This window comes from Lactuca saligna, chromosome 5, assembly GCF_052625555.1.
Source record: "Lactuca saligna cultivar CGN05327 chromosome 5, ASM5262555v1, whole genome shotgun sequence".
In the NCBI taxonomy this organism is placed as follows: Eukaryota; Viridiplantae; Streptophyta; class Magnoliopsida; order Asterales; family Asteraceae; genus Lactuca; species Lactuca saligna.
In genome coordinates this window covers 21,865,764-21,890,988 of record NC_136421.1, presented here as the reverse complement: position 1 = coordinate 21,890,988, position 25,225 = coordinate 21,865,764, and positions in this window count along the sequence as shown.

The window sequence follows — 25,225 nt, the reverse complement described above, 5'->3', positions numbered from 1 at the left end:
CTACAAGCGTCTATAAAATATGACATTTGTCACCCCTTGGCTTGGTGGGTCGTGGACTGTAGCTAGCAGTCAGGGTGCGGGGGTGTCAATCCCATATAGATCTATACACACAATGTCCGCTCTCTCTACAGGAGACTCTGGTTACCAACTAGACGACGGAGAAGGCCGTGGCCCGAAGATGCATCCCAATTAGTGGGTAGTGGGTTTCATATGTAAGTGCTGAACTAGGGGTAGAGACTCATAACTGGACTGACTAATGAAAACCTATATGTCTATACTCGTATACATAACATATAACAAATGAACCAAACGACCTTCGGATGGCCATCCGATCCCACCAGACCACATCTCAACGAAGAAAATGAAATAGGGCGGACAAACCTTCATAAGTCCTTCAATAATTATATATATGCACCTATACAAGCACAGACATACATCTAACTACGACTGAGTGTGTAATAAGTGGAAACACATCGTGATGTATAACTGAGTCGTGGTGTATAAACATATAGTGTTGAATAACTGAATCATAAAGTGTGGATGAATAGTGTGGAACAACTTAATCATAAAGTGTGAACGAATAGTGTGGAACAACTGAATCATAAAGCGTGAACGAATAGTGTGGAACAACCAAATCGTACAGTGTAGACAAACAGTGTGGGATAATCGAATCGTGAGGTATAAGTGTTACCAAATATAAGCGTATCACAAAGTGGAGACGTTATCAAGTAGGAGTTTAAACTAAGTAAAAGCGAAACAACAGCATCTAACAAGCAAGAGTATACGACATGAAAGAGAACTTTGATGAAAACCTTGGAAAAAACCTTTATACTTAAGAAAGTCACAACTTGGCATTCTTTGATAAAATAAGTTTGAAAACCTTTAGAAATTATTTGGAACCTTTCATAAACCAGATTAAAGTGAACTTTGATAAAACAGTATAAGTAAGAGTGATGAGCAAGTGAAAACATTTTAGAAAACCATTTATAGCATCCTACTCGGTAAAACAGTTTACAGTGTGGTAAATTCTTGTGCATGCGGGTTATCAATCACATGTGATTGGTATGATAACTGGCATGTTTAACTTGTATTCCCCCCCCCCCTCTATAAAACATGTAAAAACATTTAAAAGGTTCATTCAGGGGAATGAACTCACCTGGTGTAAGTAGGTCCGACGGAGGTGCCAGTTGGGTGTTCGATGTAACGTAAAGACTCGAACACACTCAATGACCTATTTAACATATGATAACATATGTTCACATACAATTAGTATATTTAATACTAATTAAACATGTATACGCACTCAAAGGAGCGGAAAACACTTTGGTTAAGTGTTTGGGGTGTCCCGGGTAGCGTCTAAAGGTGTGTATGGCTTAGGAATGGAGTTTACTCTCCGAGAGTAAACTCCCAAAGCTTAGTTTATGGCCCAGGGACATCTCACCATGATTTTACGGCCATAAACTCATGGTGAGGGGTTCTAGTGTGTTTTAAGGCTTCTAACTTGTTCATGGAATTATTCTAGGTCCAAAACTATATAGTATGAATGAGTTTAAGGTCTTTAAGGGGATCTTTAGGGAGTTTACGGCCCATGAACCATCCCTAAGGGAGTTCACAGCCGTGAACTCTCATTTGTTGAGTTTATTGAAGTTTCAAGCCCTTAATACCCTCCTAGTAATTTATAATGAAGTGTGAGGCCATTTGGGGGATTTAAAACTATCATTTTAGCATGTTTGAGGGTGTTTACGACCTTGACACATGTCCGGGCCATAAAATCCTTTTATCCCCTTAAATCCTTGTGTTTAAATGATCTAAACCCAAAATAGCAATCCCCTAATTCATGTATTAAGCCTAAGGGTGGTTTGGGAGTGTTTTTGGGGCATTTTAACAAGGTTTAGAGGTGTTTACGGCCTTGGCATATGCCTGGGCCGTAAACTCTCTTTTATGCCTCAAAATGATTGTTTTAATTGATCAAACACTCCTAGGCTAAATCCTCAATTTATTTCCAAGCTTTTAGGGACAAATTAGGGTCTTTTTGGCCTCAATTAAGGTGTTTACGGCCTAAGGAGGATCTTAGGCTGTGAACTCCTTTTCAACAGCTTCAATGGTTGAATTTTAAGCTATAATCACGAGTCATAATGTTTAGAACAAGCTAGGGTAAGTGGACTTACAATTTGGAAGCGTTTGGTTGCGAATTCGGGTCAAAAACGAGTCTAGAGAGAGAGTATAGAGACAGAGGGTGGAAAAGGCTCAAATGGAGTTTACTCCCCCTTATATATGGGTGGGAGTTGGAGCTCAGTGATATTCTACCCGATATTGTCGTTTAACGGGGATTTTGGTCGCACCCGATTTAACGGTCAAATTTTGACTTGGTTGTGACTAGACATTTTTAAGGGCATTATGTGGGTGTTTCTAATTTGTTTCGACCCTTACCAAGTCATTATAAAAGTCCCCATATAATTAACCTCTTCCAAAAGGTTAACGGACAGTTAAATAAAACGAAGCTTTTAACGGAAAAAGGTTAAAACTGACGGAATAGATTTCGGGTTGTCACAATCTGCCATTAAACAGTTCTTTCTTGATTCAAGCTCAAACAGTAATGGGTACTTGCCTTTTAAGGGCATCGTACCTAGACATCTATCGAACCAGAACAAAGAGTTTTCACGTGATTTTATGTGCACTTTAAAGATGACTTCAATCTCTAACCCATGTTTTTTGAGATCAGACGTTGCTGCAGCAATATTCTTCCAAACACCAGGAACGTTCCTGCTTGATAGATAGTCATGTGGTTTGTTATGGATATTATGAATCCCTTTTATAGTGCAACTCCAGATCGAATTTTTTTCCACTTTCAGTCTCCACCACTACTTGACTAATAAGCTTGTATTTAGGGTACAAATTGATCCCACGCCTAGACCACCCTTAGATTTAAGGGCCATAATTTTATCCCACGACACCCAATAGATCTTCCTATTATTTTCATCACTACCCCATAAAAAGCTTCGGTGAATCTTCTCCAAAGCCTCAGTGACTGCCATCGGTTCCCTAAACAAAGAGAATAAATAGGTCGGGAGATTCCCCAAAACTGAGGTAATTAGGGTCAACCGCCCACCGAAAGACAACGCCTTTGCTTTCCAGGCTGAAACTTTTGACTAAAATTTATCTAGAATCGGTTTCCAATTTTTTTATTAAGTTCATATTTGCACCCACCGTCTGTAACGATCGTTTTCTGAGGTATAAATTTATTTAATTCTCAAGTTTTATTTTGGGCTACAATAGATTTAATTATGAGAGTGGGCCTTTTATTGGGCCAAGTTATAGCCTACCCATAAGCTGTACGTGGGGCGTAACCCGTTGTACGCTGGGTGTAAGGACTAAATGAAACGCGAGGAGGAGAGGCGTACGCGCAACGTACCATAGTGTACGCCCAACATACGCGGCCAAAGGAAAATCCCTAATTTTAGGGTTTGAGACGTATTTAAACCCCATTATAGCCTCCCATTTGGCCTCCTCACTTATTATTCACCCCATAGAAACCCTAGTTCGTCCCCTTTGCTCCTTGCTTGTGTGTGTTTGATATTTGAGCTCTTTGTGAAGAAGAAGAAGAAGAAGAAGAGAAGTGGAAGAAGGAGAACTTGAGTACCTTGAGCTCATAGATCTGGGATCATTCCTTCATTTGGCCTTCAAAAGAGGTATAAAGCTTTCAAATTTCCTCTTGTGAGTTTAGATCTAGGAGTTTTTGGAATTTTGGACCTTTTAGGTCCAAAGGAGGGACCTTTATCTTACAACTTCGTTTTTGGAGCTTGGGATTGCTATCCTTGAAGCTCGAGTGTCCCCATAGCAGTAAAGTTTCGATCTTTGAGGCTTATTTGGAACCATACATGAGATCTAGTTGGTTTTATGGAAGTAGAATGTTATTTGTGAGAGTTTGAGCCTTTATGAGACTTGTAAACCATCAAGTAAGCAGCTTTATGGCTTAAGTCATTGAATAAGCTTAGGATCCGGATTTGTAGCTTCTAGATCGGATTATTAAGCACTTAATGAGATGTTGGCTTAACAGGGTTGTACGCTGGGCATACAAGGAAGTACGCGCCGCGTACAGGCCACCAGCCATTACGCTTAGCATACCTTGGTGTACGCCCCGCGTACGCTACCAGTTTGGGCTTCGAGTGTTGGGCCTCGGTGTGGGTTGGGTTTCAGGCTTAGGGTCCTTGGGCCTTTATGGCCCATCAGAATTCAGATGCTAAGGACCAAGGATTTGGTATTGGGCTTGAGTAAGGCCCAATAAAAGGATTCTAGGCCCAATATAGCAAATTGGGCCATTAGTGAGCCTATAGTGGGGCCATAGATGGACTTAGAAGGAATTGAGGTTTTGGGCCATGTTGTGTCCCACACCATAGTAGGGGTAAAATGGTCATTTTACCCATAGAAGAATCCTTATTCTGATTTAGTATTTATTTCCCATTATAGCTGGGAAGCAGCCGTCAGGGATTTCTCATTCAGGATTTCAGCAGTCAGCATCACGAGGTGAGTTTTCTTCCAGTAGGAACGAGTCTAAGGCCATAATGCCGGCCCGTTTAACTAGCAGTAGTTTTTGGACTTCGATCCAATGCAGTAGTCAGGATGTCTGATGCCTTTGTGGCTCAGATAGGGTTTATGTATTATGTGTTCCGGGCTACGGCCCGATGCAATATGCATTTTATGTGTTTATGCTAGTTGATATGTTTATGCTATGCTATGTTATCCTCAGTCAGTTTCCAGATTTCGGTCTGATGCAGTTAGTTCCGGACTTCGGTCTGATGCAGGGGACAAGGTCCGAGTCAGTTCCGGACTTTGGTCCGATGCAGTTTCCGGACTTCGGTCCGATGCAGAGGGCAAGGCCCTGGTTAGTTCCGGACTTCGGTTCGATGCAGTTTCCGAACTTCAGTCTGGTGCAGTGGGAAAGGCCCAGTATGTGTTTATATGTTATTGTATGGTACGTGGTAGTTTGGGGGAGCTCACTAAGCTTTGTGCTTACAGTTTTAGTTTTGGTTTCAGGTACTTTCGCAATTAAAGGGAAGAGCTTGGGTTGATGGCATCGCACACACCACATCTTCAGTTTGTCCTGGGAGTTGTTTTTAGCTTTTCATAGATGTGATTTGATACAGTCTTGATACAGTTTCCTCGTAATACTTTGCTATTGTTTTGAGATATTGACGTACGAGTTTTACTTTATGATATTAACATGGTGTTTTTAGTAATTAATAAACAAAAATTTTTGGGTCGTATTTTGGGATGCTACACTGGCACACCAAGATAATTGAATGGGAATGTGCCCGCTTCACAACCAAGGATGCTAGCCCAATTTGCGGACACACGATCCGAATCCCCGATCCCAAATACCCTAGATTTGTTGAAATTGACTTTGAGACCTGAGGAGGCGTTGAAGCATTTGAGGGTCCGTGATAAATTTTTAACATTGGTTCTAAATCATTCACCGACAAATAAGGCGTCGTCCACATAGAAAAGATGTGATAAAATGGGACCGTTGTTTGGGATTTGAATACCTTTGAAGATTCCTTTGTCTCTAGCCACCTCCAATGCAACATTGAGACCTTCCATTGCTATGATGAAAAGAAATGGGGACAATGGATCGCCTTGTCTTGCTCCTTTAGAAACTTCGAATTCTTCTGTGGGAGATCCATTTATAATTACCGAGGTACGTGCAGAAGTAAGACACCCGTGGATCCATGATCGCCACTTGCTGCCAAAACCCATTTGGGCGAGAATCGAGTCAAGGTACTACCAGTTTAAAGATTCGAATGCCTTATCAAAGTCTACTTTGAACATCAACACCTTTTTTGCACTTTCTTAACCCATGACAACAACTCATTTATCACCAAGGGTCCATCAAGAATACTTCTACCTCCCACATATGCGGATTACACATCACCTATGTGTCACACCCCAAAACCAGGAACGGCGGAAACGTTCTGGGGCGGAGGACGTCATGTATAATATCAACAACAATGTAAAGTAGTAAACAAGCAACAACATCATCCATTGCATTAATAATATAATTATTATACAAATGTGTTCTGTCAAATTTTGATAAACACTAAAGCATAAATAAAAATGAAAGATAAGTCTTGAACAAGCTCCATCTTCCTTTCTTCTTGCATCGGTACCTGTCTATGACGACCTGAGGATACAAGTAATTTTGAAAGCGAGTATCAGGTTTGAAGCTGGTGAGATCATAAGTATTAATGTGTCTTAATTTGTAAAACTTATAATTTTTAAGACCTGACATTGTTTTGAAAGAAAGCTCGAATAAGTATGAAAATGTTTGTAGAATAACTGTAAATGTTTGAAAAACCCTAGAATCCCTATGATTCCTATTAGTAACAAATAGAGTCTTCTACCAAGACTTGACTGTTCTCAATGTAATCTTCTACCAAGACCTAACTGTTCTGAATGTAGTCTTCTACCAAGACCTAACTGTTTTGATTATAGTCTTCTACCAAGACCTAACTGTGTTACTATTATTATCATTATAAGAATTTGTATCCTTTGGTACTAAGATACTTACATATAATTCACCTTATTGGTCATGTGAATGAGTCACAAAATAAAGGCAATAATACAACTAACCTGAATATTACCCTTTGGTACTAGGGTAACTATCATTGTTAACTTTAAGACATCCGTAGACGTACTCTTACCTCTGTTGCTAACAGCTGGGTATAGGAATAGTTAATCCCTTAATCGTATACCTGTAATGGTACCAACCGTTGACATCGTGGATGTACTTTCACCTCTGTGGCTAACAGAGATTTTAGGAATGGTCAATCCCACAACTGTATCCTTGGGTACTAGGATAATAAACCCAATCTATCTCGTCGGTTATGTGATTGAAATCACAAGGTAAAGATAAGAATGAGGGTTTTGATAACAGAGTCGATACATATAAAATGTAATAGGACTCCTCTTGATATATCTATGTAACAGTGCTCTTATAAGTATGATCATGTAAAAGTAAACATGTATATGTACCTATGTAAATGTGCTCATGTAATTGTAATCATGTAAAAGTAATCATGTATATGTACTTATGTAAAAGTGCTAGCTGTAATGTGTGTTCTCTCTATCTAGCAAGTATATTAATGTACTGTAATGTTCTAGAAGGTATTGACTCATGAATGAACTGACTCATTTATATGATATCTCGTTCTAGTAATTGTTCTAGCATCTTCCTGAACTACCCATATGGTAGCTTTCTAGTAATCTAAATGGTACGTATGGACATGGATGTATACCCTTGCTACCCAAGGGCATAGGATGAACTGGAAGGACCTTTTATGACTATATATGTGTACATGATATATAACTAATATTTAAACGACCTTCGGACGAATACCCAAAATCCCACCAGACCACATCTCAAGGCGCGAAAAGGAAATAGGGTGGATAGCCTTCCTAAGTCTTTTAAACATTTCTTATATAAGTATACATATAGAGGCATGCAATTTATAATATAAAAGCATAAATAAGATTTGTAAGACATTTGAAATATAAGTATTATTTTAAGAAAAGATCGACTTGGTGTCAATCTATAAAACAATTTGAAGGCATAAGTTTAATAAAACAGTTTAAGTATAAGGAAACATTTGTTTGAAACACGGTTGTAAATAAGTTTGAAAGGAAATGTACGGAGTAAGGTGTACAGTGTAAAAAGGAGTTTAAAACATATAAAATGTTATAAAAAGTCATTTGAAGGAAACTGTTTGGTAAAACGGCTAATGAGTAGCCAAATCATTTGATTGTTGTATATTAATCACATGTGATTGATGTAATAAGTAATATAATCCTACTTGCTAATCACATGTGATTGACATAATAAGTAGCATGATTCTACTTGTATCCCCCCCCCCCATAAAACATTTAAAAAGAGTTTAAAACATTAGTTAAGGGGTATGAACTCACCTGCAGTAAGTGACTGGAATTGCACGGGCTGTTATCGTACGGAAGGATCGGACAAGTGCTTGGTGTCAAGTGGAGACTTAGACACACACAATGATCCTAATTACATATGAAGACATATGTATATGAATAATTAGAGATTTAATCACTAATCATACAAGTATAAACATTTAAGCGCGAGGACAACACTTTTGGTCAAGTGCTAGGAGGCTAATGGGTTGCAACAAAGGAGTGCAATGCCCCTAATGGAAGTTTAAGGTCAAAAGACCATATTCATTAGAGTTTACGGCCCAGGGGAGCAAGCTCTTGGCCGTAAACTCTCAAACAAGTCATGAAATGGAGTTTAGAAGTACTACAACCTTATAGGGGAATTGTTTCAAGGCATATACAAGTGTTTGGGCACCATATTGACTCCTTTGGGGAGTTTACGACCCAAAGACCCTTTTCGCTTGGAGTTTACGGCCGTAAACTCCCTTGGGAGGGTGATTATGGTGCCTTCGAGTCTCTCAAATAACCAAGAACAATTCTAAGCTTTTGTACTTGGCCTTAAGAGGATTTATGGCACCATTTGGTACCATTTCTTGGAGTTTACGGCCATAGAACATCTTGGGCCGTAAACTCCCTCAAACATGGGGTTCTAAATGTTTTAGATAGTCCATAACTCATCTAGGTACTTGTCAAAATTGTCTCTTGGCCTTAGGAAGTGTTTAGGGTGTCATTTGACCCCTTTATGGGAGTTTACGCCCCAAGAACCATTCTTGGCCGTAAACTCTTCAATACTTGTTCTTTTCTTATGTTTCCTAGGTCCTAAACACATTAAGGTAATTGCCAAAAATAGAGTCCAAGCCTTTGGGGGTGATTAGGGCACTTTTAGCCCTTGAAAAAGGGGTTTACGGCCCAAGAGCTTTTCTTGGCCGTAAACTCCTAGAACTTTATGATTTTGAAGTGTTTCTAGCCTCTAATGTTCATACATAAAGTCCTTAGTTAGATGCCTACCACGGAAATGGGACTAGGTGACCTTTAGGCTTGATTTTGGAGTTTACTCCCCAAGAACGTTCTTGGGCGGTAAACTCCCGGATCTTGTGTTTTGGACATGTAAATAATGTTATTAAGCATATAACAAGTATTAAAACACATCTAGGGAAGTAGACTCACAATCTGGGATGAAAACCCGAAGATCCGTGAGAGAGAAATGGGCTTTTCTCTAAATGGAATTCAACTAATGAACCAATTTGGTTCAGAATTCTATTTATAGTCCTGAGATTTTGGGCAGAAAATATTTCAAATCTCGGAATGGATTCTAATGATTCTAGGGTAATGGAATTTACAATGTTGGACAAAATCCTAGTGCAACCACTCTCCTAATACTCCTTTTTGGTGTAAAACCCTAAAACTGCCAAACTTATATTCTAAGTCTGAATTTTCATTGTAACTGCTCTACTTCTATTGGATTGAAATGGTTTGATTAGAATGGGAAATTTCAGGTTGTCACATCATCCCCCTGTTAAAGGTAATTTCGTCCCGAAATTAGAATTTAGGCAAGGAAGTATGCGCAAATGATCGAGACGTGAGGAGAAAACTTCCTAATTGATGGGTTCTAGCGCACTTAAGTGAAATCGGGCTCTCGGTTGGCATTCCAATGAACCTTCACTAACTGGCGACGATGTTGCTTCGTCCGCTTGACCTCTCGGTCGAGGGTCACCACGGTTCTAATACGAAGGTGAGGATCTCGATGAGTGGACTTGCAAGAGTCCTAACGGAAAGGTATAGTTTCACGATCGAGATGCGAAGAGTAGAAAGTATGTTACTGAGTTCGCGGAGTAGATCTAGTTTGTGCGAGGCACAGGACCGATTCTGATAAGAATCTCGGAGGTCCTGTCTAACTTGGATTTAGCTTTCCACGCTTTACGAAGCGTATAAAGCCATTCCCAGAGTGAGTTATTCTAAAGAACTTGGTCACTCACTTGGAATCTCAAAGGTTCCTTTTCTTGAGTAACTTCCCAGTCAAGGCCACCCCTTGCTGGGTCAAAGTCGTACGAGTTTCTGTAGTTTGCGAGGAGTTCTGAATGAACTAAGGCGGTAGGTCGGTAAGACCTAGAGTTTGGAGAAGGAATGTCGGCGTCTCTGATGTCGATACATGCTCAGCGGTTTTGACAAATCGAAAGAGTACTCAAAATTTCCCACACTACTAATAGCGGGTCTTAGAAATTTGACTCTTCAATTTCAAAACTCGTGCTTTGAGAACATCGTTAAAAGTTTCTCTGGAGGAGATGTTTTCCCATGGGTTCCTTCTTACTACAGGGGTAGATAAGTAAGTCATTACAAGGAGAAATGACGAACTGATCCAGGTAAGAAAGACGTACCCTACTCATTTAGCTTATAAAAGCTATGGGCGCATTGGTCCTATCCGAAGGGTATCACTACGGACTTGAAGTGTCCGTATCGAGTTCAGGAGATAGTCTTCCGGACATCTTTCCCTAACACTCGAACTGGTGATATTCGGATCCCGGATCCATTCCTGGAAGTAGTTTCTTTCTTTGCGTTTGCTCAACCATTTTGTCTACGCGCGGCAGAGATAACGATTTCTAATGAAAAATCTCGACGGAGTCCTCAATAACCGAGGCACATGCAATGCGATCCGTCGATATCTGGAAGAATATGACCGAGGTTCTCTAGGGTGAGAAACCTAGTCTTCTAATTCTATTTATGTGTAGTTCGCTAAGTTGTCCAAACTGTTCTTGTATCTCCGTGGGTGTTTAAACTATAGGGCGACCTATTTTAGGGAGTCGTACTGGGTTCTATGCTTGTTCTCATGACAATGTGATTACTCGTACTTAGGCAGTTCTCCCTCCTGAAGTTCATATTAGAATTCATACCTAGTTTCACAGTCACCCTTTCGTGTATACGAGTCATATATAATTAAGGTTTAAAAGGTAGTCGAATAACTGGTTCTTCTTTAAGTTCACATCCCATCGGGGAAAAAGAATTTAAAGTGGAATCATCAATTCTAAACCTGTAGAACCTTGATTATATATCACTCTTATGCATACATTCTTCAGTGATAGATCAACCGCATGAATCCCTGGATTAAACTTGACGTACTGCACGAGTGGTACTTCGGGGATTTCTTTGGAAAGAAAATAACTAATAGGTACTCCTGGCACGAGTACCTCGGCGTTCTGATGTGACGGTTTCGCTGGAAAAGTGATCTAGAAGAAAGAGGTGTACGTATGAAGCTGTTTTCGTGAGGATCAAATTGAATTGAGTCGTATGATAATGTCGAAATCATACAGAAACTTAAAGACATTAGATTTGAACATAAGACGTTTACAGACAAAACACAACCGTGCAACCATGAACAGAGTTACAGTACTTTAGGTTTACCACAAGACTATTGCTGCGAATAAGGTATACTACAAAAGACAAGTATAAGCAGCACGAGAGTCCTTATACAGATAGGATCTTGCAAAAGGTAAGACTCTAGTTGCACTAGTTCTAGATAGTTTATAAGTCTGTTACAACGAAACGCCTAATTTATATATAACGTGGTTCCGGAGCAGGCTCTCCTGCAGCTGTGATCCTGAGAATTCTCCCATCTTCGCTAGAGTTCTTTGCTATCGGGTAATCTTTCTTGAAGTGCCCTATTTCCCCGCATTGGTGGCATGCCTGGGTAGTACTAGCTTTGGCGACAGGATTGCGGTGTTTAGCCAAAGTTATGTGGACACGAGTGCCTTCCTTGTTACTCCACCTTGGAAATTGTTTCTTAAATCGTTCTGCACTATAACTCGTCTTGCGCGCAGGGTCAGTCTCGATGAAAGGGACTTGAGTGATGGGTCGTTTCGGTGCTCCACAGTCACGAGCATGATGCCCTATGTTTAGGCAATTGCAACATTGCATCTCATGGCAAGTCCCATGATGATCGAAACTACATTTATCACACTTAGGGAGTTTTCCCTCATATGGCCTGCTCGGTACGGGAACGGAATGGGTTTCCACTTGCTGCTGTTGTATAGCCAGCTTTTGGGCTCTCTTGCGTTCCTTCCGGGCTTGACGCTTTCGTTTCTTGTTCTCTGCTTTCTGGCTTTGCGAGCCTGTGACTGTTACTGTTTGGTGACTTCCTGGATGGATATCACGGTTGGGAACTTCATTCCCATCAGCAGTATCGACTGTGCTGCTAGCGCTACGGTGCGCAATGACCGCGGTTACGGCAGCCACTACAACAGCTGTTAATTTCGTTTGAAAGGTAGCGGCGTCCATCGAAAAAGTAGAGGTCTCGTTGCTTGGCTGGTTGTTTCCGGATGACGACATGATTCTGTTAACATGAAAGAATAAAGATTTTGTGAGCGATTCTGGTTGACCCTGATGTACTTAGATTGTTCATGTAAAGAGTAGAAGTATGTTCGTAGAATGGTCTCAAGACGTTTGTCGTTCGAGCTGAGGTATAGTGGGTTAGTGAATAACAATATCCAACCACTGAAAGAGACTTGGAAGTGTCTCCGGAGATAAGTCGCTATAGTCCAATGATTTGACTAAAGCATGATTCAGATAGACTCTTATGAATGAATGACAAGAGTACTCGAATGAAGAATGACACAGAAGTTAGCCAGTTGTCAATATCTGTGATATTCACGATGTAAAGATTCTGGAAAATGACCTTATGAAGGTCTTACATCATATCCAGAGAAGATAGTCTTGATAACATAAAGACCTAACTAAAGTACTTACGGTACATGATAATTTCATAGAAAATGCCACATCGGACATAGACAGAAAACACGATTCCTTTTTATAAGGAAAAATTAAAGTAACGGGTCTACTACTGGCAACGGTCATCCCTCTGGTGAACTCGTAGTTCAACTAATTGACGTTCCATGTCAAGTAGGTGTCTTTCATGCATCATCTGGCATACCCGGAGCTCTATGACTGCGGCTCGTGATTCGGCCAGTGCTTGCAGCAGGGTTTCCTGGTTTCTCTCTGATCTCTCGTGTGCATCTTCTTGACGAATGGTGTGGAGGGTATGCATTCTAGCATAGGTGACAACTTCTGTAATCTGATGTAGGGTTGTCCTGCCTTGAATCTCATTTCGGGCCACTCTGCGAACCAAGATTGGCAAGAGTATATCTGCTAAGCCCTCATTGCTCAAGTCGTAAAAACTTCGGTCGCCATCAAATAGCATAGGCTGATCTTGTCCTTGGCTCCATATTTCCAAGCATTCCACTCTCTCAGGGTCGGGCCATGAAAAGCCGGACGAGGGTTAGGAATTGGAAAGGGAGCTGCTCGGGGTAGGTTTTCAAACTCTGGTTCGGAGTTAGCATCAGACGAAAGGTCTTCATCATAACCAACCAGCTATGACTTCATTCGGAAGATACTGTTTGTCAAGGGGATGGAGTCCAGTTATGATTTCTTTGCGAGAATTTAGGGTAAGAGAATAATTATTAGACAAACTATCTAGATAATTATTTAGAAAATCTTCATTAGTTACATCGCTATTTGTGAAGTGCATACCAGCTATGTGTAATCTAAACAGGATAGACCTTCGAATAAGTGACCTTAATTCCAAATTCACACAGAATAGGGGTAAGGCAAAATTATCACTGATTCTAAGTCTATAACATCCTAATTACATGTAGCCTTAGTGTATCCACTTAGCAACTATCAACTTAGTAATGAAGATCCCGTTTTAATTCTCAAGTATAAAGTACTTATAGTAACACCAAATACACCTATAGTATTTTAAATTTATTGTTATGTTCTATTGTTCTCATTGTGGTAGGGTTGGTAAGATTTTAGCATTGTTGCAACCACACACTTAAACTTAGGCACATGCTAGTCAACCCTCGGATAATATAGGCGATCAGGCTATATCTTCCCAGTTTTGACCATATGTCTCTAAGCCCACTTGTGTTGTCCAACAATCGTAATTCTTTTGTACTGTCCTAGTGACACTGATTTTAGTATGAATGCAGCACGTATACCTACTTAAATATTTTACTATTTAAAGTATAAACTCTTGGTCAGAGTATATATATATTTTTTTTATCCCTTATGTATTTATAGTTAGTATATCTTTTATGGGTTGATATACTTAATTCACTATAAACAATGCTCTGATACCAATCTGTCGCACCCCAAAACCAGGAACAGCGGAAACGTTCTGGGGCGGAGGACGTCATGTATAATATCAACAACAATGTAAAGTAGTAAACAAGCAACAACATCATCCATTGCATTAATAATATAATTATTATACAAATGTGTTCTGTCAAATTTTGATAAACACTAAAGCAAAAATCAAAATGAAAGATAAGTCTTGAATAAGCTCCATCTTCCTTTCTTCTTGCATCGGTACCTGTCTATGACGACCTGAGGATACAAGTAATTTTGAAAGCGAGTATCAGGTTTGAAGCTGGTGAGATCATAAGTATTAATGTGTCTTAATTTGTAAAACTTATAATTTTTAAGACTTGACATTGTTTTGAAAGAAAGCTCGAATAAGTATGAAAATGTTTGTAGAATAACTGTAAATGTTTGAAAAACCCTAGAATCCCTATGATTCCTATTAGTAACAAAAGGAGTCTTCTACCAAGACTTGACTGTTCTCAATGTAAACTTCTACCAAGACCTAACTGTTCTGAATGTAGTCTTCTACCAAGACCTAACTGTTTTGGTTGTAGTCTTCTACCAAGACCTAACTGTGTTACTATTATTATCATTATAAGAATTTGTATCCTTTGGTACTAAGATACTTACATATAATTCACCTTATTGGTCATGTGAATGAGTCACAAAATAAAGGCAATAATACAACTAACCTGAATATTACCCTTTGGTACTAGGGTAACTATCATTGTTAACTTTAAGACATTCGTAGACGTACTCTTACCTCTGTTGCTAACAACTGGGTATAGGAATAGTTAATCCCTTAATCGTATACCTGTGATGGTACCAACCGTTGACATCCGTGGATGTACTTTCACCTCTGTGGCTAACAGAGATTTTAGGAATGGTCAATCCCACAACTGTATCCTTGGGTACTAGGATAATAAACCCAATCTATCTCGTCGGTTATGTGATTGAAATCACAAGGTAAAGATAAGAATGAGGGTTTTGATAACAGAGTCAATACATATAAAATGTAATAGGACTCCTCCTGATATATCTATGTAACAGTGCTCTTATAAGTATGATCATGTAAAAGTAAACATGTATATGTACCTATGTAAATGTGCTCATGTAATTGTAATCATGTAAAAGTAATCATGTATATGTACTTATGTAAAAGTGCTAGCTGTAATGTGTGTTCTCTCTATCTAGCAAGTATATTAATGTACTGTAATGTTCTAGAAGGTATTGACTCATGAATGAACTGACTCATTTATATGATATCTCGTTCTAGTAATTGTTCTAGCATCTTCCTGAACTACCCATATGGTAGCTTTCTAGTAATCTAAATGGTACGTATGGACATGGATGTATACCCTTGCTACCCAAGGGCATAGGATGAACTGGAAGGACCTTTTATGACTATATATGTGTACATGATATATAACTAATATTTAAACGACCTTCGGATGAATACCCAAAATCCCACCAGACCACATCTCAAGGCGCGAAAAGGAAATAGGGTGGATAGCCTTCCTAAGTCTTTTAAACATTTCTTATATAAGTATACATATAGAGGCATGCAATTTATAATATAAAAGCATAAATAAGATTTGTAAGACATTTGAAATATAAGTATTATTTTAAGAAAAGATCGACTTGGTGTCAATCTATAAAACAATTTGAAGGCATAAGTTTAATAAAACAGTTTAAGTATAAGGAAACATTTGTTTGAAACACGGTTGTAAATAAGTTTGAAAGGAAATGTACGGAGTAAGGTGTACAGTGTAAAAAGGAGTTTAAAACATATAAAATGTTATAAAATGTCATTTGAAGGAAACTGTTTGGTAAAACGGCTAATGAGTAGCCAAATCATTTGATTGTTGTATATTAATCACATGTGATTGATGTAATAAGTAATATAATCCTACTTGCTAATCACATGTGATTGACATAATAAGTAGCATGATTCTACTTGTATCCCCCCCCCTATAAAACATTTAAAAAGAGTTTAAAACATTAGTTAAGGGGTATGAACTCACCTGCAGTAAGTGACTGGAATTGCACGGGCTGTTATCGTACGGAAGGATCGGACAAGTGCTTGGTGTCAAGTGGAGACTTAGACACACACAATGATCCTAATTACATATGAAGACATATGTATATGAATAATTAGAGATTTAATCACTAATCATACAAGTATAAACATTTAAGCGCGAGGACAACACTTTTGGTCAAGTGCTAGGAGGCTAATGGGTTGCAACAAAGGAGTGCAATGCCCCTAATGGAAGTTTAAGGTCAAAAGACCATATTCATTAGAGTTTACGGCCCAGGGGAGCAAGCTCCTGGCCGTAAACTCTCAAACAAGTCATGAAATGGAGTTTAGAAGTACTACAACCTTATAGGGGAATTGTTTCAAGGCATATACAAGTGTTTGGGCACCATATTGACTCCTTTGGGGAGTTTACGGCCCAAAGACCCTTTTCCCTTGGAGTTTACCGTCGTAAACTCCCTTGGGAGGGTGATTATGGTGCCTTCGAGTCTCTCAAATAACCAGGAACAATTCTAAGCTTTTGTACTTGGCCTTAAGAGGATTTATGGCACCATTTGGTACCATTTCTTGGAGTTTACGGCCATAGAACATCTTGGGCCGTAAACTCCCTCAAACATGGGGTTCTAAATGTTTTAGATAGTCCATAACTCATCTAGGTACTTGTCAAAATTGTCTCTTGGCCTTAGGAAGTGTTTAGGGTGTCATTTGATCCCTTTATGGGAGTTTACGCCCCAAGAACCATTCTTGGCCGTAAACTCTTCAATACTTGTTCTTTTCTTATGTTTCCTAGGTCCTAAACACATTAAGGTAATTGCCAAAAATAGAGTCCAAGCCTTTGGGGGTGATTAGGGCACTTTTAGCCCTTGAAAAAGGGGTTTACGGCCCAAGAGCTTTTCTTGGCCGTAAACTCCTAGAACTTTATGATTTTGAAGTGTTTCTAGCCTCTAATGTTCATACATAAAGTCCTTAGTTAGATGCCTAACACGGAAATGGGACTAGGTGACCTTTAGGCTTGATTTTGGAGTTTACTCCCCAAGAACGTTCTTGGGTGATAAACTCCCGGATCTTGTGTTTTGGACATGTAAATAATGTTATTAAGCATATAACAAGTATTAAAAAACATCTAGGGAAGTAGACTCACAATCTGGGATGAAAACCCGAAGATCCGTGAGAGAGAAATGGGCTTTTCTCTAAATGGAATTCAACTAATGAACCAATTTGGTTCAGAATTCTATTTATGGTCCTGAGATTTTTGGCAGAAAATATTTCAAATCTCGGAATGGATTCTAATGATTCTAGGGTAATGGAATTTACAGTGTTGCACAAAACCCTAGTGCAACCACTCTCCTAATACTCCTTTTTGGTGTAAAACCCTAAAACTGCCAAACTTATATTCTAAGTCTGAATTTTCATTGTAGCTGCTCTACTTCTATTGGATTGAAATGGTTTGATTAGAATGGGAAATTTCAGGTTGTCACACTATGAGCCCACCAATGACCTTTTTGAGACGCAACGCTAAGATCTTGGAGAATATTTTATACATACATCTAATGAGACTGATTGGGCGATAATCAGTGAGCGAGATGGGATCTTTAATCTTTGGAGCAAGAGTGATGAATGATGAATTGCATCCCCTTGCTAAAGTCCCAAATTTGTCGAAGTGAATCACGTCTACTTTAAATAAATCCCAGTAGGTCTTCATAAATTTAAATGTTAGTCCGTCAGGCCCAAGGGCCTTGTCACTACCGCATGCCCAGACTGTTGTTTTTACTTCTTCAAGCGTAAATGGAGATTCAAGTTTAATTGCCTCCATCATGGATAAAGACTTGAATAGTGGACTAATGAGTTTAGGTCTCGAAGTCTTAGTCTCAGTGAACTTGCTTTTAAAGAAACGGAGAGCTTCCCCTTTTACTTCATCTACCGCACTGGTCCATTTACCATTCACCATTAAGCCGTTAATTCTATTCTTCCCATTCCTGCTATTTGATGCTCATCATCGGACTCTGCTTCTTGCCGTGGGGTGGAAAGTACGGGTTGCCATGATGATGGAATCCAGCCATGATATCTACGCGAGAAAAGGGGTATAAGAATCCTATATAAATAGACGTACTACGTAAGATAATTATAATTTGATCTTTATCAATTATGTCAATATTTGTGTAGTGTATACCAGTTATATGAAATTGGGGTAGGATAGTCCTTCGAATAAGTGGTCGTAACTCCAAATCCACAACCAAACAAGGACAGGAAGTGAGACAAAGATCACAGATTCTGAGTCTATAACACTTGAATTTCATATAACCTTAGCGTATGCACTTAACGACTATTGACCTACTTGATAGAGACCTTTTTTTTAGTTCTCAGATAAGTGATTATAGTAACAAAAAATACCCATATAGTATTTTTAAACTTATGTTCTGTTCTAGTGCTTTCATTGTAGTAGTGTTGGTAAGTTTTTAGATTTGTTGCTATATCACAACCATTCTAGGGCATATGCTAATCACTCCTTGGACCAACATAGTTTCCATATCACCAGACCTTTGTCCATTCTCCATTTATGTTGGTTTTTACTAGCAAGTCGCGATTTCGGGTGATGACTATATGTCGTTTAATTAGATGAAAATATATTGTATGTTGGGAATGTATTTGTTTTTAACTGAATTAGAAAGTTAATCACGTTTTTTGTTATTTAACTACTTATTTTAATTGTTGTAGTTTTTATACTTACATAATGTAGGAAGAACCATAGTTTTTGTTTTTTTATTTCTATTGAAATTCTTAAATGATATGTATTTTATAGGAACTCATTAGATGTAAATATCAACCACTTTGGAGTCAAAATGGGAACGAAGTGGATTGTGAGTTCATGGTTAGTCCAGTTGGTGTAAAATTAACCAAGCTTCACAAGTAAATTTTTTGATATTTTTTTTTTCCAATTTTAACTGTTCGGTGAATGGAATGAGAACAGCACTTCATCAGTGGAAAACTATGTGAGCCGCATCTTCTGCGGATTTAATACTTATTGTTGCATATCAGGTTTGTATAGCACCGCTAATTGGTTCAACTTTTGTGTGAATGATGCTTGATCATGCTCATATAGAGTGTTAGTTTTGCAGTATTTTGGTACACTAAGGAAGCGGTTGGAGCAACTCACTGCAAAAATAACCTTTGAAGGATTACCAACGTCCAAATCTGATTTCCACTTCTCTCTATAGGCATTTTATATCAACATTTTGTAATTTTTGTATGAAACTTTCTCTCTGTAGGCATTTTATATCAACATTTTGTAATTTTTGTACGAAACTTTCTCTTTGTAGGCATTTTATATCAACATTTTGTAATTTTTGTATGAAACTTTGAAATCTCAAAAAGAAGATTGTTAGTTTTTTATGGTAGGAGGAGGGATATAACTGTAAAAAATAAAAAAATAATAAAAAAAATAAGAGTCCAAGCATTCGTTATGTACTCCGGTGAAAATAGGAGAATATTGTTTTCCCAATTCAGTTATGATAAACAATGATATTAATTGCTAAATAAGTATTCCAAAAAACGATATCATTAAAAATTATAAAGTTTGTCTCACCCCACAACCGAGAACGACAGAAACATTTTGGGGCGGAGGACGTCATGTACAATATCACAACACAGTATAATAGTAAACAAGTAAACAATATCATTCATTGCATTAAATATATAATTTTAATACAAGTGTAATTTGTAGTATATAAGACACCAAAACATAAATGAAAACATAAGAAGAGTTTTGAATGCGCTCCATCTTCTCAAAAGTTGGCATCGGTACCTGTCTACTGATGACCTGAGAATACAAGTTATTTTGAAAGCGAGTATTAGCATTAATGCTGGTGAGTTCATAAGTTATAGTGTCTATGTTTGTATCAAAATGTTTGTAACAGTGTTTGAAGTACGAGTTTGTAAACGTTTGTAGTAAAAGTATGTGAATGTTTGGAAGTATTTGTAAAAGTTTGAAACTCCTAGAAAATCCTATATTTTCTACTAAAAGTAGCCTTCTACCAAGGCACAACTGTTTTGTATGTTTGTTTCTTGTAAAAGTGTGTAATTTTCCTAAGCGTAACTATCATTATCAAAATATAGTTAGTACATTAATGTTAAAGTGAAATGATCACCAAGTAAATGTAAAGGGTAAATTAATGTAGTACTATAGTGTTGTATTATAGGAACTATTGCTGTACTAACTACCTTAAACCGGATTTATATCAAGGTATTATGTGATTAATTGTACCATACTATCGACAGGAAACACGACATTGTAAGTCGTAAAAAGGTATGACGTTTGGCACCCGCAGACCTGCAGGTCCGACTGTATCTAGCAGCAAGGTGTAGGATAGTCAATCCAGTATAGATCTATACGTAAACTCACGCTCTCCCTCCAGGAGATTATGGCTACAACTCGGGCCATGACAATGAAGGCATGCTCCGATACAATGGATCACATTTATGTTAATGTATTCTTGTATATGTAATGTATTGTTACTCATCATAGTATCGTTGTATATGTTCTCATTCTAGTATAGTTGTATATGTTCTCATTCTAGTATAGTTGCATATGTTCTCATAGTAATAAGTAATGACTCATGAATGAATTGACTCTTGTATTCTTCATTGAACTAGAAGTAGTAAGTAGTATAACTCTAAACTATACCTATTATAGTTTATTAGTAAACCTGTTGAATGATTGAATGTACTGAACTGAGATAAAAGTCTTTATATCTATACATATATACATAATATATAAGTAAGGATTCAACGACACTCAGACAAACAACCGGGTACTTTAAGACCACAACCAAACAACGACAGGAAGTGAAGTGGGTTATCTCTCCTAAGTCCTTCAAACCTTATTTATATAACTATATATGTAGTAGACATGGTTTTAACAATATATAAGTTTAAAAATTGTAAAGGAAAGGTTTAGTATACAAAAGTGAATTTGATAAAGAGTTTGACATGTAAAATGATTTGATAAACAGTTTGAAGTCATTTGTTTGGTAAAACAGTTTAAAGCATGAAAAATCCATTTGCACGTTAGTTATTAATCACATGTGATTGATCTAATAACTAACATGGTTCAACTTGTATTCCCCCATAAAGCATTTAAAAACATTTAAAAGCATTCTAAAGGTTAATTAAGGAGTATGAACTCACCTGTAGTGAGTGGTTTGGATGAACGAACTGAATAGGATGTTAAGTGTCAAGTGAATGCTTGTACACACTCAATGATCCTAGTTAACATATAATAACAAATATATGTATCCAATTAGTCTTTTAAACAACTAATTAACAAAGTTAAGACATCTTAAGACATGTAAAACACCTTTTATAAGTGCTATTAATCCTAAGGATTGCATCTAAGTGTTATAGGACATTGCTATTGAGTTTAAGGTTCAAGGAAAGCCCTTATTTGAGTTTATGGTTCTTATGACCATCACTCATTGAGTTTACGGTCGTAAACTCATGGGTTTACGGCCGTAATCTCATGCCCTTTGACGATGTGTTGTTTTGAAGCTCTATAATTCCTTAGAAGCATTTCTACTTGAAGTATAAGCCTATGGAAGGGATTAGGTCACCATTTCACTCCTAAATGGAGTTTTCGGTCCTTAGACCATTTTCCTTTGGGTTTACGACCGTAAACCCATATGGTTTATGGTTTTTTGATGTTTTCAAGCCCTTAACTCATCAAGGAAGGGATCTAAGCAAGTTTCCAAGGCTTAGGAGGGACTAGGGCACACTTTGGCACCCTAATTAGGGTTTACGGTCCAAGAACATCTTGGACCGTAAACACCTTGATCTTGGTGTTTCTTAGGATATTTCTTGATATATGGAAGTGTAACAAGCCTTAAGATACTCTAGGATAGAAGTAATTACTATCTAGAAGCTTGAAAAGGTGCTAAAAGTCCAAGAACACTAGTGTGTGTTCTTTGTGTTCTTGGTGAAACTTGAAGATCTGACCTTTTGGAATGATTTCACGGATGAAAGTGTGTTAGATCACTAGATTAAGTAATATATCAACTTATTAGGACTAGAAACACTTACAAGTTGAAGATCTTGAAGAATTGTTGGATGATACTTGAGAGAGTTTTGAGATTTGGATCTTGGTTTTGTGAAAAATGGCAAATAATGACTAAGTGTCATATATATACCCCCACATTAGGGTTTAAGGTCGTAAACACCTTTGTTTAGGCCGTAAACTCCAAACTCTTGGAGTTTTGGAATAATATTGTTGCACAATAAACCCTAAGGCATCCTCTCTCCTGATATTTCCTGAAGTACTAAACTTAAAACCCTCAAACTTAATCCAAAAAGCTTGAAAGTTAGCAGAAACTGTTTTGACTTCTATTGGATTGAATGGTTGTACAAAATAGAATTTCCGGGTTGTCACAAAGTTCCTAAAAAGGATATTATTATCTTGGACTAACTACATGTGGACCTAAACAGGAAGTTTCAAGAAGACTTAACTGATGAAAGATTGGGTTTGCACTAGGGGTGAGAAAACCCAAACCAAAAAACCAAGAAACCGATTAAAACCGACAAAACCAAAAAAACCGAAACCGAAGGGAACCGACAGTTAGGGTTTGATATTTTTAAAAACCGAAAATCGGGTTTGGTTACGTTTTTTACCTAGATACCAGCCCATCCAACCTGAGAAACCGATCCATACTTAAAACTGACAAATCGTCCCAAGAAATCGACCCATCCAACCTGAGAAACCACCCATACTTGATTGTGTTTTGGTTGTAATAGACTATTTTCGGGCTTTTGTTCCAACTTGTAATAGAATGTTTGTTGTATGACTCATGCTTTTTGAAGTATTTAACTTTAATATGTGTTTTTTTGAAGTACTTAGGTTGTCGTTTCGTTTATGGAAAATTGGTTAAAACCCAAAACTCATGGGTTTAAACCCAGAACCCATGAGTATATGGGTTGAACCCAAGAAACCGAAAAACCATCCAAACCGACTTCAGGACCCGAGAAACCGAACCGACCAGAAACCAATCCTATTGGGTTATGAAAACCAGAAACCGACCATTCATGGGTTGGGTTGAGTTTGGGTCCAAAACCGACCCAAAATGACCCATGCACAACCTTAACTTGCACCACAGCTGAAATACAGTATTGTCATTATGAATGGATCTATAAAAACATCAAAAAAGTAAGTTGGTACATTGGATTGACTTTTTTTCATGGTTGTTAGTGTCATCATTATTGTCATTGTAAATATCATCGATTTAATTACAAGTTCGATGTAATTGGAGTGTAGATTCTTGATTTCAACGAGAAAACAATGGATTAGTTTAGATTCTTGATTTCAAAGAGAAAACAATGGATTAGTTTATCAAACACATGGGGAGTCAATACACGGACAATGGCTATATACTAGGAGACTTCCAAGACTTCATGCTTCACATTCCTTGTGGTGCTTCTAACAAAATGTATCTTTTAATGGTGCTTCATTGAAACTAAATGTATCTTGTCCTTGATCATGACAAAACCTTACCATCTAAAATTATGCTAAATTGACATGAGACATGGAAGTGGAACATTACACTTTACATGCTTAACATTACACTTTACTTGCTAAGCATGTGTGTATGTGGTCGAGGAAGGGTACTTAGTTTCACATACTAAAATGAATTTATTAAAGAACTATATATTAATTAAGAATGATAGATTAAAAAAACTAAAACTATATAGACGAAAAGATAAAAGTTATTATAAGGATCAAAATTCGAATTTCAATATCTTACTACATTAAAAGACATTCCTTACACTACAAGAAAAAATGTAATTAGTGGCGACACTTTTGTCGATGACATGGGCTATTAGCAGCAACTCAAGCTTAAGTCGCCACTAAAAGTCATGTCGCTGGTAAAAAGTGTCGGCACTAATTCCTTCAGGGATAGATCCGCATGAAAAAGTTCTGGCCAAATCCAACTCAAGCTTAAGCAAATGTTTTTAAATCTTCATATTTTTCTATTATATTTAGTTTTTTGAATATCAATGTCATTTCAATGATTGATTCTATTTTTTAAGCTATATTCAAACTTATATTATGTTATATAAATAGTTACCCGTGGTTTTCATGGGTTGTAACCTAATACATACATAAAAAAATTAGTACTATTTTTATAGACAAAACTTCAAAAATGGTCCCTGTGGTTTTCGAAAATATCAAGTTTAGTCCTTAAGTTCAAAAAACCTCACAGATGGTCCCTGTGGTTTCAAAACTTTTAATAAATGGTCCTTCCGGCTCACTCCGTTAGCTTTTGGCCGTTAAGTCAGGGGTATTTTATCATTTAATTGCCTAGGGACCATTTATGAGGTTTTCTATTACTTTTTTTTAAATAAATAAATAAATTTAATATGCAAGGTCCCACTTCTCTCTCTTTCTCTCTCTGTTTCTCTCTCTCTCTCTCTCTCTCTCTCTCTCTCTCTCCGATTTACCGGTGGAAGAAACAACCACCGGAGATACCAATTTCTGGCCTCCTCTCCGGTCACACTCTACCACTTCCCACTGCCCACACACCACCTACTGCCACCACCGTTTTGGTCGACCAAGCCCCACCGCCATAAACCACCACACTTTGCTCCTTCGATTCCTTTTCTATCAAGCAAGTTGATAAACACCCTTGAAAATTTGTTACTGCTTTCTTTTTTCCTTCCGTGTTGTGAACCACTAGAAGCAAGAAAAGCCAACAGTAGGGCTACCACCCACTGCCACAAAACCGCCACCATTCCACCGTTGTTCTTCTTTCAATAAACCACCCACACAACCTCCAGCCACCTGTCGTTGCTTCTTCATATCCCTTCTTGTGGAACTCGCTGGAACAAAAACAGAAATAGAGCAGCAGAAGGATACCAGAGCAGCCCCCAGCTAAATACCGCCACCATCGTTTTGCTGTTGCTGGTACGTCATTGCCACCTCTGCCATCTTGAATCACATTCTCGAGACTTGTTGATTTCAATTGAGACCAAGAGACCCATCAAAGGGTCCCGATTTCCTTCTTGTGCATCCTGAAATCGCAATCAGTTAACCAAAGAGACCCAACGATGGGTCTCGATTTTTGTTGAATCTCA